This window comes from Abramis brama, assembly GCF_963993115.1.
Source record: "Abramis brama genome assembly, chromosome: 4".
Taxonomy (NCBI): domain Eukaryota; kingdom Metazoa; phylum Chordata; class Actinopteri; order Cypriniformes; family Leuciscidae; genus Abramis; species Abramis brama.
In genome coordinates, this window is record NC_139966.1 from 55,187,952 (window position 1) to 55,201,734 (window position 13,783).

At 36.6% G+C, this 13,783-nt stretch overlaps 1 protein-coding gene and 1 long non-coding RNA gene across 2 annotated transcripts in view; both read left to right on the top strand.

Annotated features, from left to right (window-relative positions):
- The first annotated feature begins 4,707 nt into the window (after positions 1-4,707).
- Positions 4,708-8,430, top strand: LOC311080924. The gene is made up of 4 exons (XR_014605759.1): positions 4,708-4,839; positions 5,360-5,423; positions 5,548-5,917; positions 7,865-8,430. It is a non-coding gene; the product is annotated as an uncharacterized lncRNA (long non-coding RNA).
- Positions 8,431-8,746: 316 nt separating this feature from the next.
- The window catches only part of LOC311082277 (B-cell receptor CD22-like), a 51,740-nt gene continuing 46,703 nt past the window's right edge, over positions 8,747-13,783 (top strand). The window contains exon 1 of the mRNA XM_084113005.1: positions 8,747-13,314. The gene's annotated coding sequence lies outside the window, so the exon portion shown is untranslated. The remainder of the gene's footprint in view (positions 13,315-13,783) is intronic.

The window sequence follows — 13,783 nt, forward strand, 5'->3', positions numbered from 1 at the left end:
ACCTGATTGGTTACAAGTTTGTGACGTCAGAAACACCAGCGAATTCAAACTGTGTTTTTGAGACTGTCTTTGGTTCACTGCAGTTTTAAGGAGAAAATACTCAGCAATGGTGTTGACTAACGCATTTGTACATGGTTTGTCTCAAAGCATATTAAAAACACTACATAGACATATAAACAACATTAAAAGCTTGATTTGTTAACATTTGTTAACATTAGGTAATGCAAAATTTGTTTAGTAAATGTTGAAATTAACATGAACTAATATTGACAAATCATTGTTCATCGTTCGTTCGTGTTTACTAATGATAAAAAGTGAAAACTTCCTCTAAAGCATTACCTAATAAGATTTGAAGTTTGTGACCTTTGGTCAGAGATTTCACAGAAAATATAGGAGTCAGAAGTTCATTCCTGTAAAATAGCATGAGTTTGAACAAGCATTTCTTTCCTTACCAGATCAGCAGTGGGAAACGTACTTGACATCAGTGTGTCGTTTATGTTGCACATTATTTGTGATGGAGAACACAGTCAGCTTCTTCTGGTGTCACACTTTCAGACAGATACTCCTTTAAAAATACGAGGGATAAAACACATTACATTTTAAAACATTATAATGTATTTTATTATACATCAGTGTTTTCATTTCTATTCAAAACGTATTTTTTTTCTTTAAAAAAAAGATTATAATGTTAATCAGTTTCATCCAGTGTTTATGGAAAAAAATTGCATAGTTGCACATTAAGTATACCAGAGAGTGAAACACTTTTTTTGTTTATTAGACTCGATATGCAACTGTAATTCACACAAATCACCACAGGAGGGCGAAACCCTTTTATTTTGAATGTACACACAGCGGACGATATGTCTGAAAGCTCAGAACGCATCAGTGATGCTGGACGTCCAGTGTATCAAGAGGCTCTTCTAATTTACACACAGTCATTACTATATCAGACTTCAGATTTCAGACTTAAAAGCTAAAGAATATCCTTAAACTATATAAATTAAACCTAAAAATTATATTTAAAATGTTAAATATGGAATAATAATATTAATGTTTTTATAATTTTTATGTAATAAATCATTTTTAAAACCAGCATGGCCAACACAACATGACATAAATGCTGTGAATGTAATACAGTAACTGCAACACGATCTAGACTGCATTTGGATGCAATAAAAGTGCATTGTTTATAGTCATACAATAAACATGGACTGACAGGAAAAAGATGCAATTTCACCATAAAAGCATTATGTGATGTATACTTTGTTTCACACAGTCACAATATGACTTTCAGCACTGAAAAGACACTTTTGTATGAGAAGCCACTGTCTGATCATCTACAATTAGTGCTATAAATCATAATGTAATTGCTTGATTGATTTTCTCTTCCAGATGAACATGTACATCTGTGTCTGTAAACGCAGCTGGTTTTGTAGGAGGGCCGTTCAGTGACTCTGAGCTGCAGCAGTGACTACGCTTACATGTGCACCAATAATGCAATTATTTCTAATAATCAGACTAGGGGCCCTATTTTAACGATCTGAAACGCAAGTATGAAGCGCGAAACGCAAGTAACTTTGTGGGCGGGTCTTGGGCGCTGTTGCTATTATACCGGTGGGATAAATGACTCTTGCGCCTGACGCAAATCTAAAAGGGGTTGGTCTGAAGTAGCTTCATTATTCATAGGTGTGGTTTGGGCGTAACGTGAAATAAACCAGAGCGACATCTCACATTCCCTTTAAGAGCAGGCGCACTTGTTCCATGGCGGATGGCTATTATAACGGCGGATTTGCCAGGAGCGGTTCACAGCCGAGGAGACCGACGTTCTCGTCAGGGCCGTAAAACACAGAGAAGTGACATTGTATGGGGATGGAGAAACACACCCAAATTAGCTTCCGTTAAACAGTCGTATAATAATTTGGGTAAATGTGTAAGATAGATTTATGCCTATTTTTTCACATCTTCATGGACACAACAATGATTTCCCTTGTGTGTTAATATTATTCCTTGTAATAATGTATGGTTTTCTAAAAATTAGAACTGCTGCATCTGTGTGTAGATGAGATAAGCAAAGTGCACACGCTACATTGATTATGGCCAAGCATGCGCCCTTAAAATAGCATCTGAATAACGCGGTTTAGACTAGGTTTTTCCTGGTCAGTGGCGGAATTGTTTTCTAAACCTGCAAAATAGCACCAGGGAACGTTTGCGCTGGAACACGCCTCCTCTTTTCACTGAACCGCCCCCGGGAGCGCAAGTTCATTCCCTAATTTACCGACGTGCGCCTGTGGAGGGAAAAGTCCGCTGTGTGCCGGTGCAAAATAGGAATGATACATGCGTCGGACTTTGATACAAAGTCAAGTCTTGCTGGGTGCAAGATAGGGCCCTAGGTCTTAAAGGTGCTCTAAGCGATGCCGGGAGACGTAACTTCTTGTTGACGTTCGAATTGTTGTCAAACAAAACCCTCCTTCCTCCTCATGCCGTCTCCTCCCTCCTCCCCTCCCTTCCGACATAAAGGAAAGTCAAAGTAGTCAATACAAACAAAGTTTTAAGTTTTACTGATACTTCATTCAATTTGTAATGTCGCCAAGTTAGATAAATGCTTTTACATATTGCAGAACAGAATGCAGAAAAAGAGAAACATTATCTTAAAATTGTTTCGCCACCCGAGGTTATAACTATAGCTCCCATACAAGGACGCAATAATAGCAAGATAACGTTAGCTTCGCGTTTCCCAGTGAGCATAAACAACGGCATCGTCGTAAACAAATTTAGTCAAAGTTGTCAATAGCCTATAAATGAACAAATTCATAACAAACAGTGCATGAAAACAATCATTGTTGCCCTACTGTGAATTTGCTTGATCATTTACGATAGAGATTGATCGCTAGCTGCTAGAAACATATATGTTGTATTCACCAAAGTTAACGCTGACTGCATAGTTCTAGCTAATTACATCCTTGTGTTGGTTTGGCGAACATGAACGTCAATTTATAAAGAAAAATGGATTTACTACCTGTTCTGCAAAAACAGAGCAACTGAATGTCGGATTGGAAGCCCTTCTGCCGGCGGAGTTCTCGCCACCTTTCAAAGGTTTTTCCGATGTAAATTCGGTACTTCGCACGTTCCTTATCCTTGTCCCTCTTCTTTGCAATTTGTTCATCGGAACATCGTCTCTTTGGTCGTGTGTCGGCCATAATTCAAACTTCCCTTTTCATGCTTCTTCTCTCTCCTCCACACCCCCTTCATGTGCACGTGCACTAACTCCCCAAACCCCACCCTCAAATACTTCTTGCCAGTGATTGGCTGGAACACTGTTTGTTGTGTTTCGTGGTGCGGGTGAGCCCAGTTTGTTTTTGTTGCCGTATGTGGAGCCTATAGAGACCGCTTTTTTTTTTTACAGTGTGTTCAGGGGACAGGCAGCTAGCGGATAGTGACGAGATGTTTGCTGTATGTGACAAAAAATGTTTTGGCCTAAAAAAACGTGTGACATCACTTAGAGCACCTTTAAACGCAGTAAGATGTTTACATTGCATTGCATTAAGTAATGCAATACTTAATCAAAGTATTGCATTTACATGAGGTAAAGTTTAATCGCAATATTGCCAAAATCCCATTATAATCGCATTATGAGGGTGCATGTAAACGTACTCAGTGATGCAAACCCACCGGTGCTCAACTACACCTGGTACAGAGACACTGAAGAACCACTGAAACCAGTGCAGAGCGGACAGAACCTGACCATCAGCAACACTGACCCGACACAGAGCAGACGATACGTCTGTACAGCTCAGAACCACAATCATTATATATTGGACTTGAGTATTTACACCACCATGGAAGTAAAATAATGTAAAATGTTTTTGAAATAAAAAAGCCTGTTGAATTGCACTACTTGAAAAAAATAGGCATTGCATTAACCATGTTTGCATTTTAATGCATTGTATTTTTAGGGCTTGCATTTTTATGGGCTGAAATTCAACATGGTTGAATATTTAAGCTGTGAATATTTCAATTAAAAACATTTCAAACACATTTTCATTATTAAAAATGCATTAATCCATATTCACCTTTCATATTTCACTTCCAAAATATTCAAACTGTTTAAAAATACAACCTATAATATTCAACAGGCAATTTTCGGTCCATTTTATTTCGCTTTGCAAATTCGCTTCCACAAATTCAGTGGTTCAAATTCGACAGTAAATTCAACATTGACGTCCAGGAACTGCCGGAAAAGCAGTTGATTGCCGAGCATATTCTCTACAGCAGATGGAGAGTATGCTTGGCAATCTACTGCTCTAAAGTTGCATACAACATTGACATACACGTTTTTAACTTCAATAGCAAACTTAAATTTATTTGAATAAATATCAAAAATCCAAAGGGTGCACATTATGCCTGACACTACATGAACACTTTAAAAAAAGTAAAGAATGGGAGAAAAGAATCTGCAAGCTATTTAGTCCTGAATTTACCATGTGTATTACTGTAACATTATAATAGCCAACCTTAAAAAGTAAGAAACACGAAGAAATGAAATGTTAATGTTTCCTTAACAGATTGCGTTTTAAATATGATTCAACACTTATTCCTTAGTAATTATTAAGCGTTACTGGATCTCACAAGATATTTCAAGTAAATATAAAGAAATTATTTTTTGAATATTATTCAATAAGCTTCATACTGATTAGCATATATTACTCAGTCAGGCTATAGTTATTTAGTTCGGACTGAAAGGGGAAGTGGTAAAACTCTAATAGCAGTAAAGACGTGTTGTTTTCACACACAGATCTCCCTCCAGTGTAGAAGAGTCATAGCCGCTTTCACTCTTCTCCAGTAAGTCACTTACACACAACACACTAAAACTTCTGTCGTTTAGAGATTTTCAGTCTTTTGACAAACTTTGTGGTTGTAAAACATGTTCAAAATGTTTTTAATCTTTCTAAAAATTAATTTAAGATTTTTAAGTGATTTAGAGTTATGATTTAGTAGCCTGTATTTTTTCTCATGACATTTATCTCACTCATGTAAATATGTTTACACCAATAGCTAAAAATTCAGATACAAGTTTAAAAAGGAATTAACTGCTGTTAAGTTTATATACTCTTAAAAATAAAGATTACAAAAGAGAGTTTTTTTTTCACAGCGATTCCATAGAAGAATAATTAATGGAAACTTTCAGTGAACACTTTAATAAAAAACATTTTCTTGAGAAGAATCTTTTAATAATCTAAAGAACATTGTTTTTTCTCTATAAAAAAGCTTTTATGGAATGGAAAGATTCAATGGATGTTAAAGGTTCTTCAGTTTATTTTAAGAGTGTATATGATTGTGTGTTTGTATTTTCTGTTGTAAGGTGGAGTGAATGTAAATGATGGAAATATCTGTGACGTTCCTCCTCACTGGATGTCTGATACAAGGTTTCATTCTTATAGATTATTCTACTGAATTAATATTCTGAAAGCATTTCCATATGAATAAGTGCAGCAGTTTATTCTGCATGTAAACTCTGTGTGATCAGTTCCTCTTGTCTGTGTGTTTTAGGAGTGTTATGTGTTTTTAATATCAGTCTGCCGGAGAGAGTAGAAGCTCTACAAGGATCCTGTGTTTTCATACCCTGCACATTTGATATTGATAAAAATTATGTAAAAGACCTCACTGAAGATTCAAAGAGAATATGGTATAAAGACGTAAACCCTCCTCACTGTAGTGTTTGACTCCAGTAGACCCGGCACTGCATCGTTAAAAGGAGAAATATTTGGCACTCCTACAGAGAAAAACTGCACCACCCGCTTCAATAATGTCCATCAGAGTGATAATGGGTCGTATTTCTTCAGAATTGAAGGCAAAGATAAATTTAAATTTAGCTACAGAAAAAGTAATAAATACTCCCAAGTTGAAATTGGCATCATAGGTGAGTGTCATATTGTTCATGCTGCTTCTATCTATCTATCTATCTATCTATCTATCTATCTATCTATCTATCTATCTATCTATCTATCTATCTATCTATCTATCTATCTATCTATCTTAATGTAAGTGCAGTGTGGCCATTTGTTATTATTCCTTTACTGAATTAATATTCTGTAATGTAATTGTGTATAAAATATATTTACCTGTACAAAACAGTCCATTATGCAGCTTTATATTGCAAACTGATAACTATCACATTATTTTCATTTATTATCATAATCATAAAACACTATGGTTTGTAGCGCAAGTAGTTTTATCATTAACTGCACTTTGTTATTAGTTATTATTTACCAATAGACCCTTTGTAGCCCTGCCCAGGTCCAGCGATGTGCTCGTCGTGTTCTGTCTTCTGGGGCCTCATTTATAACCGTCGCGTACGCACAAAACAGGCCCTGAAAGAGGCGTACGCCACTTCCGACGCATAAGTTGTGATTTATAAAAACAAACTTGATGGGAAAATGTGCGCACCTGCACGCAAACTCTGACCCATGCGTACGAACGTTTTGGAGATGGAGCAGTTTGGCGACACCGATGGTGAGCTGGAGTTAAATGTCTTTTTGGTCAAAAATTATACAGAAATATAATACAAATATAATTTCACTCACCAAGCCTGTCACTTGACGCAAATATCCACCCCTTCTTAAATGTCCGCGCCAGCGAGCGCGTTGGGCTGTTTAGTGAAACTGACGCAAATAACAGTTTAAATAAATAAAATAATGATTTAAACTATGTTTTACTTCTGATATAAACATTTAGATTAAATATGCCATTCAAATTAATGGAGTTAAACACTTAAACATGAAATCATTACTGAGAAGTTACAACATTTTTTATTCAAATTCAATCAATAGAAATATTTGTTGTGGATGCGATGTTTTTGAACACTTTTCCTGTGGCGTGCTGTGTTTTAATGTTTTAACCACAGAGATAATTGCTTATCAAGATAATACAAGATTGTCTGAGAAAATAGTTTCGTGCAAATAATGCCCAATCTGTTTCCATTAAAAATATAAATCAATTAAAAATACAATTCGGCCAGTGGAAAAGATGAAATGTATTTTACACTATTTGATGTGTATTCAAAAACAAGACAAGGATAGGCAAGTACATGATTTTTATTAATGTAATGTGTCTTGTACCGTTAAACGTTATCACGTGGATGAATAATCATATGCAAATGATATGCAGATGAGGATATGCATAGTAAAACTAGGCGTTGTAAGCTCCATATATGGTTATTTCAGGGAGGAGACGCATGTGCGCACAATCTTCCGCTGACTGGGATTTATAAAGTGAATTCTGCGCAGGTTCTGGCGTACGAACGGTTTTATAAGTCTGAATATTTTTTTGCGTACGTCATTTTTGGCTTTCAGGCGCACGTACACTTTTAGTAAGGTTCCTACGCACAGTTTTATAAATGAGACCCCTGGTTTGTATTTCCACAGCATGTAAGATATGTAAGATCTTATGGATTTATGAATGAACCGCTCGTTTGAAAATCTTCCAGGCCTACAGGGATTCTTTATGACATTACAGACATTACAATGCTCATGATAACTTTCATTAACTCTACAATAAGTAAATCCACTTTACCAGCTACTCTTCAACAGCGCTGCCATAGAAATATACAGAGCTACAGCAAAAACACAAAATTCTAAAGATGTCTACACGCTTGTTTCTCTTGTGCATAATGTCTATAGCGGCTAATGAATCGGAAGTCTCGCACATTCACAAAATTCCAAGATTAAGTCCCAAATACAAAATAAGTTTTGCAAATAAGTTGCAAAATGAGTTGCATTGAAAAATAAATCTAATACTGTACAATATGTGCCTTCATTATTGGATATGATAATCCTGTAATGTTTGACTGCATCTCTATGTGTTGTAGAGTCTCCACCCAAACCCACAGTGAGTCTGTTTAAGGATCAGCAGAAGGTGAAGGAGGTGACGGAGGTGACGGAGGGAAGCTCTGTGAATCTGCGCTGCTCGACTAAGATCTTCTGTTCCTCTCGTCCAGCAAATCTCACATGGAGCTCGTCTCCTGAACACCTCCTCAACGAGAGCGTCACACAACAGCAGCGTCAGGAGCAAACTGAGCTCATCTCTGATCTGATCTTCACTGTAACTCACCGTCATCATTTAGCCACTTTCACCTGCACTGTAACACACCAGCTTCAGAAGCAGATCACAAAACAAGAGACTCGTACGCTACGTGTTCAGTGTAAGACGTATTTCAATAAATACTGTCTGATCATCTAGAATTAGAGCTGTAAATCATAACATAATTGCCTGAATGTTTTTCTCCTCCATTAGATGCTCCTAAAAACACATCTGCGCATGTAAGTGCATCTGGTTTTGTTCTGTAGGGCCGTTCAGTGACTCTGAGCTGCAGCAGTGATGCAAACCCACCGGTGCTCAACTACACCTGGTACAGAGACACTGAAGAACCACTGAAACCAGTGCAGAGCGGACAGAACCTGACCATCAGCAACACCGACCCGACACACAGCGGACGATACGTCTGTACAGCTCAGAACGAACACGGCGCTCAGAACGCATCAGTGATGCTGGACGTCCAGTGTGAGTATCAAGAGGCTCTTCTAATTTACTCACAGTCATTACTATATCAGACTTCAGATTTCAGACTTAAAAGCTAAAAAATAACATTAAACTATATAAATTGAACATAAAAATTATATTTAAAATATTAAATATGGAATAATAATATTAATGTTTTTATAATTTTCATGTAATAAATCATTTTTAAAACCAGCATGGCCAACACAACATGACATAAATGCTGTGAATGTAATACAGTAACTGCAACACGATCTAGATTGCATTTGGATGCAATGAAAGTGCATTGTTTACGGTCATACAATAAACATTGATTGACAGGAAAAAGATGCAATTTCACCATAAAAGCATTATGTGATGTATACTTTGTTTCACACAGTCACAATATGACTTTCAGCACTGAAAAGACACTTTTGTATGAGGAGCCACTGTCTGATCATCTAGAATTAGTGCTGTAAATCATAATGTAATTGCTTGATTGATTTTCTCTTCCAGATGAACATGTACATCTGTGTCTGTAAACGCAGCTGGTTTTGTAGGAGGGCCGTTCAGTGACTCTGAGCTGCAGCAGTGACTACTCTTACATGTGCACAATAATGCGATAATAATCAGACTAGGGGCCCTATTTTAACGATCTGAAACGCAAGTATCAAGCGCGAAATGCAAGTAACTTTGTGGGCGGATCTTGGGCGCTGTTGCTATTATACCGGCAGGATAAATGACTCTTGCGCCCGACGCAAATCTAAAATGGGTTGGTCTGAAGTAGCTTCATTATTCATAGGTGTGGTTTGGGCGTAACGTGAAATAAACCAATCAGAGCGTCATCTCACATTCCCTTTAAGAGCAGGCGCGCTTGTTCACAGAGAAGTGACATTGTATGGGGATGGAGAAACACACCCAAATTAGCTTCGGTTAAACAGGCGTATAATAATTTGAGTAAATGTGTAAGCTAGATTTATGCCTATTTTTCACATCTTCATGGACACAACAATGATTTCCCTCGTGTAATAATATTGTTCCTTGTAATAATGTATGGTTTTCTAAAAATGAAAACTTCTGCTTCTGTGTGTAGATGAGAGAAGCACATCTCAGCACAGATAAGTGCACATGCTACATTGATTATGGCCAAGCATGCGCCCTTAAAATAGCATCTGAATAATGCACCACTGACTTTAGACTAGGTTTTTCCTGGTCAGTGGCGGAATTGTTTTCTAAACCTGCAAAATAGCACCAGGGAACGCTTGTGCCGGAACACTCCTCCTCTTTTCGCTGAACCGCCCCCGGGAGCGCAAGTTCATTTCCTAATTTACCGAAGTGCGTCTGTGGAGGGAAAAGTCCGCTGCTCGTCGGGTGCAAAATAGGAATGATACATGCGTCGGTGTACAAAGTCAGTTTCGCTGGGTGCAAGATAGGGCCCTAGGTCTTAAACACAGTAAGAAGTTTACATGACACGAGCAGAACTCTCCACTCACAGTTTACATGCAGTTTTTTATTATTCTGATTATTCACTAATAAGTATGGTTATAACACACTCAGATAGGCATACAGTATGAATGTTTTAATCTACTCATATCAAATTTAATACATTTTTAAGGAAGTACTAGGTATTATTCTGTGCCATGATGTACTGTATATTGCATTGCTGGTGTTATGCCGAATTATGTGACCCACCAAATTCTGTGACCCTAGTAGGCGCTGTATTGTGCTAATCCAACCTACTCCTAATCCCAATCCTAATCTTAACCCTACCATCACTACAGCGCCTACTAGAGTCACAGAATTCGGCACTACACCGGGTTTGCCTACACTGCCGTCGCGTTCGTCTGGATGAAGATACGTGATTTGGAGTGATTGATTTAGTGATTTGGAGAAGAGAAAACTTCAGAAAAATATCACAGAGTTCATTCATGAAGTTGTGTGAACAACACACGGCATCCGTGTAGAGCCGAGCACTGAGATTAAAGGTTTTTAAATTCCTGTTTATTGTGTTTAATGCAAATATGGTTACTACGATTATAAGCTTAATCACATTAGTTTCATCGAAGTATTGCATTTACATGAGGTAAAGTTTAATCGCAATATTGCCAAAATCCCATTATAATCGCATTATGAGGGTGCATGTAAACGTACTCACTGATGCAAACCCACCGGTGCTCAACTACACCTGGTACAGAGACACTGAAGAACCACTGAAACCAGTGCAGAGCGGACAGAACCTGACCATCAGCAACACCGACCCGACACACAGCGGACGATACGTCTGTACAGCTCAGAACCACAATCATTATATATTGGACATATAATTATACATTATATTATATATTATAATATTGTTGTATTTACACAACAATATAGTGTATTTATATGGTGAAAATGTTTTAATGGAGACTTTTTTGTAATGAAAGTGTTAGAATAGATTTTGCTTAATTTTTTGCTTAGTTTTGCTTAATTCCTATTTTATGCTCTCAAAATAATTCTTGTCTGACATGCTCACATAAAAATGCTCTTCACATGATTTAACAATAAGTCTAGAATTTAGTGATTAATATGAGAATACTGTCAGGCAGTTGGGCCAGTTGAGCTCCTGACACCATCTGTAGCAATTCTAACACGTCTCAGCTTGTAAAAAAATAAGTGAAACGTTTACAGTATTAGAGTTACGATGGAACAGTAGAAGTTAACCAAGTGAGCATCTCGTAATGCTGACTACCGACACAGATGCAAGAGTGTAGATTCAGTTTGAAGAGCCACTGAGGCTGAAGTGTGAGGCGTTTGCATATAGATTTTTTTTATTGTGGTAGCTTACATACAACTACACATGCAAAGTTGTTTACTGCAAATAATCAATAATGAACATAATTCCTTGTTTGCATGTCATTCCTTGTATGAAGTACTTATATTTGACAGAATCTTCTACTTCAAAGTGCCACGGGAAGTGTAACTTTTGAATTTTTTTAATTCCCACTTTTAATTGTCATCATGCCCTTAATGATTTATGTAATCTTTTTGGATATCAGAAAGCCAGGTTTTTCCTAATATCAATCATCAGAACAGAACACATTTTACACAGATAAATTAAATCCAAAGATGTATTTTGTTGATTTGATCTCATTTGATTGGTAGTCATACAGTGTTTTTTTATTCTGCCTGAATTTATTGATTAAAATGAAATAATCTGACATAAAAGGACACAGATGCTAGCTTTATTGCTCAGTGTTATTTTAGGGTTTTGAACTTCTCTCAACTGAGAGAGCACAGCCTGTATTTATTGTATTATAATGACTATTTAATATTACCTATAAACTTTGACTAGGCTAGGCATATTGCATATTAATTGTTCTAGAAACCTCGAAGCATATTTTATGTTTGTGTATTTTGTGCTACTCCAAAATGATGTTCTAGTTGAGGTCATTTGAGGCCCCGACATAAACTCAAGCCCAGAGGCCCCAGACCCCTCAGTCCTGCCCTGATTGCATTTATTTGTGCTGTTTGTAATTTGGTCATTTGTTGTTTTATTACTGACTGTAGAAAAGCTCCTTAGCGTTGAGCCCTGTAAATAAAGCAGAATCCCTATCAAGACCTGCCTCTTTTGTTATAAAATAAAGTTTTGTTACAGGGAAAAAATAAAATAATGTTAAAACTCAGGGCCCACCAGGAATTTCACTTGGCCCACCTTATATCTCAAAGCTGGAGCCGGGGCTGTGATCAGTTCACGTGCCACGATCTGTCACGTCACATTTAGGAGAGCTAAAACGATATTTATTGTTTGAATTTCATAATAAAATTGATAGAATTTGAAAGCTGAGACCGTTTCATATCATATAAACCTGCTCTGTCTTGTCTATTGGTGTCAATGTTCTCTTTGCTTCGCGATTTTTCACTGCGTGATAAAATGGACGTGCCGTGAGAGCGTGTCAGTGTCAATTGCGTGAATCTCATGTTGAATGCGTGAGAGTTGTCAGCTCTGCAAGTTGTTATCTTCTGAGCTATTCTGAGATGTGCCTGAAGACCGTGGTCTTTTGCTTCATATTTAATAGCTCTCCATTATGATTGCTGTTGATGAGGAGATTAATATGATTGTGATTCACTAATGCGTACCTGAGCGTGGCAGAACTGACTCCTCAACCCATCAAGACCATTGTTAATATAGGCAAAATAAAATATTTATTAAAACTTATTTTATTTTTAACACTGAGACACTGAGAGTAATACATTTTTTATTGGTGGAATTGGAAACAAGCTTCCATACATTTGATCATCGGTGTCGGAATTAGAGAAACAAACATGATACAAAACAGCAGTATTTGCTGAAATCTGTTCTGCTTTCGGTTTCACTCAGTATCTTGGGTAAGAAAGAATCTGCAAGCTATTTAGTCCTGAATTTACCATGTTTCTTACTGTAATACTATAATAGCCAACCTTAAAAAGTAAGAAACACAAAGAAATGAAATGATAATGTTTCCTTAACAGATTGCGTTTTAAATGTGATTCAACACTTATTCCTGAATAATATTTAGTAATTATTAAGCGTTACTGGATCTCACAAGATGTTTCAAGTAAATATAAAGAAATTATTTTTTGAATATTATTCAATAAGCTTCATACTGATTAGCATATATTACTCAGTCAGGCTATAGTTATTTAGTTCGGACTGAAAGGGGAAGTGGTAAAACTCTACAAGCAGTAAAGACGTGTTGTTTTCACACACAGATCTCCCTCTATCCAGTGTAGAAGAGTCACAGTCGCTTTCACTCTTCTCCGGTAAGTCATTTACACACAACACACTAAAACTTCTGTCGTTTGGAGATTTTCAGTCTTTTGAAAAACTTTGTGGTTGTAAAACATGTTCAAAATTAAACTGTTTTTAATCTTTCTAAAAAAAAATAGATTTTGATTTAGTAGCCTGTATTTTTTCTCATGACATTTATCTCACTCATGAAAAATTGTTTTTGGATTTATAAATAGTGTTTACACCAAAGTTTAAAAAGGAAATAACTGTTGTTAAGTTTATACACTCTTAAAAATAAAGGTTCCAAAAGGGTGTGTTTTTTTCACAGCGATTCCATAGAAGAACAATTTATGGAAACTTTCAGGGAACACTTCCTAAAATAATAATTTTTTCTTAATATGAAGAAACTTTTAATAATCTAAAGAACATTGTTTTTTCACTATAAAGAAGCTTTTATGGAATGGAAAGATTCAATGGATGTTAAAGGTTCTTCAGTTTATT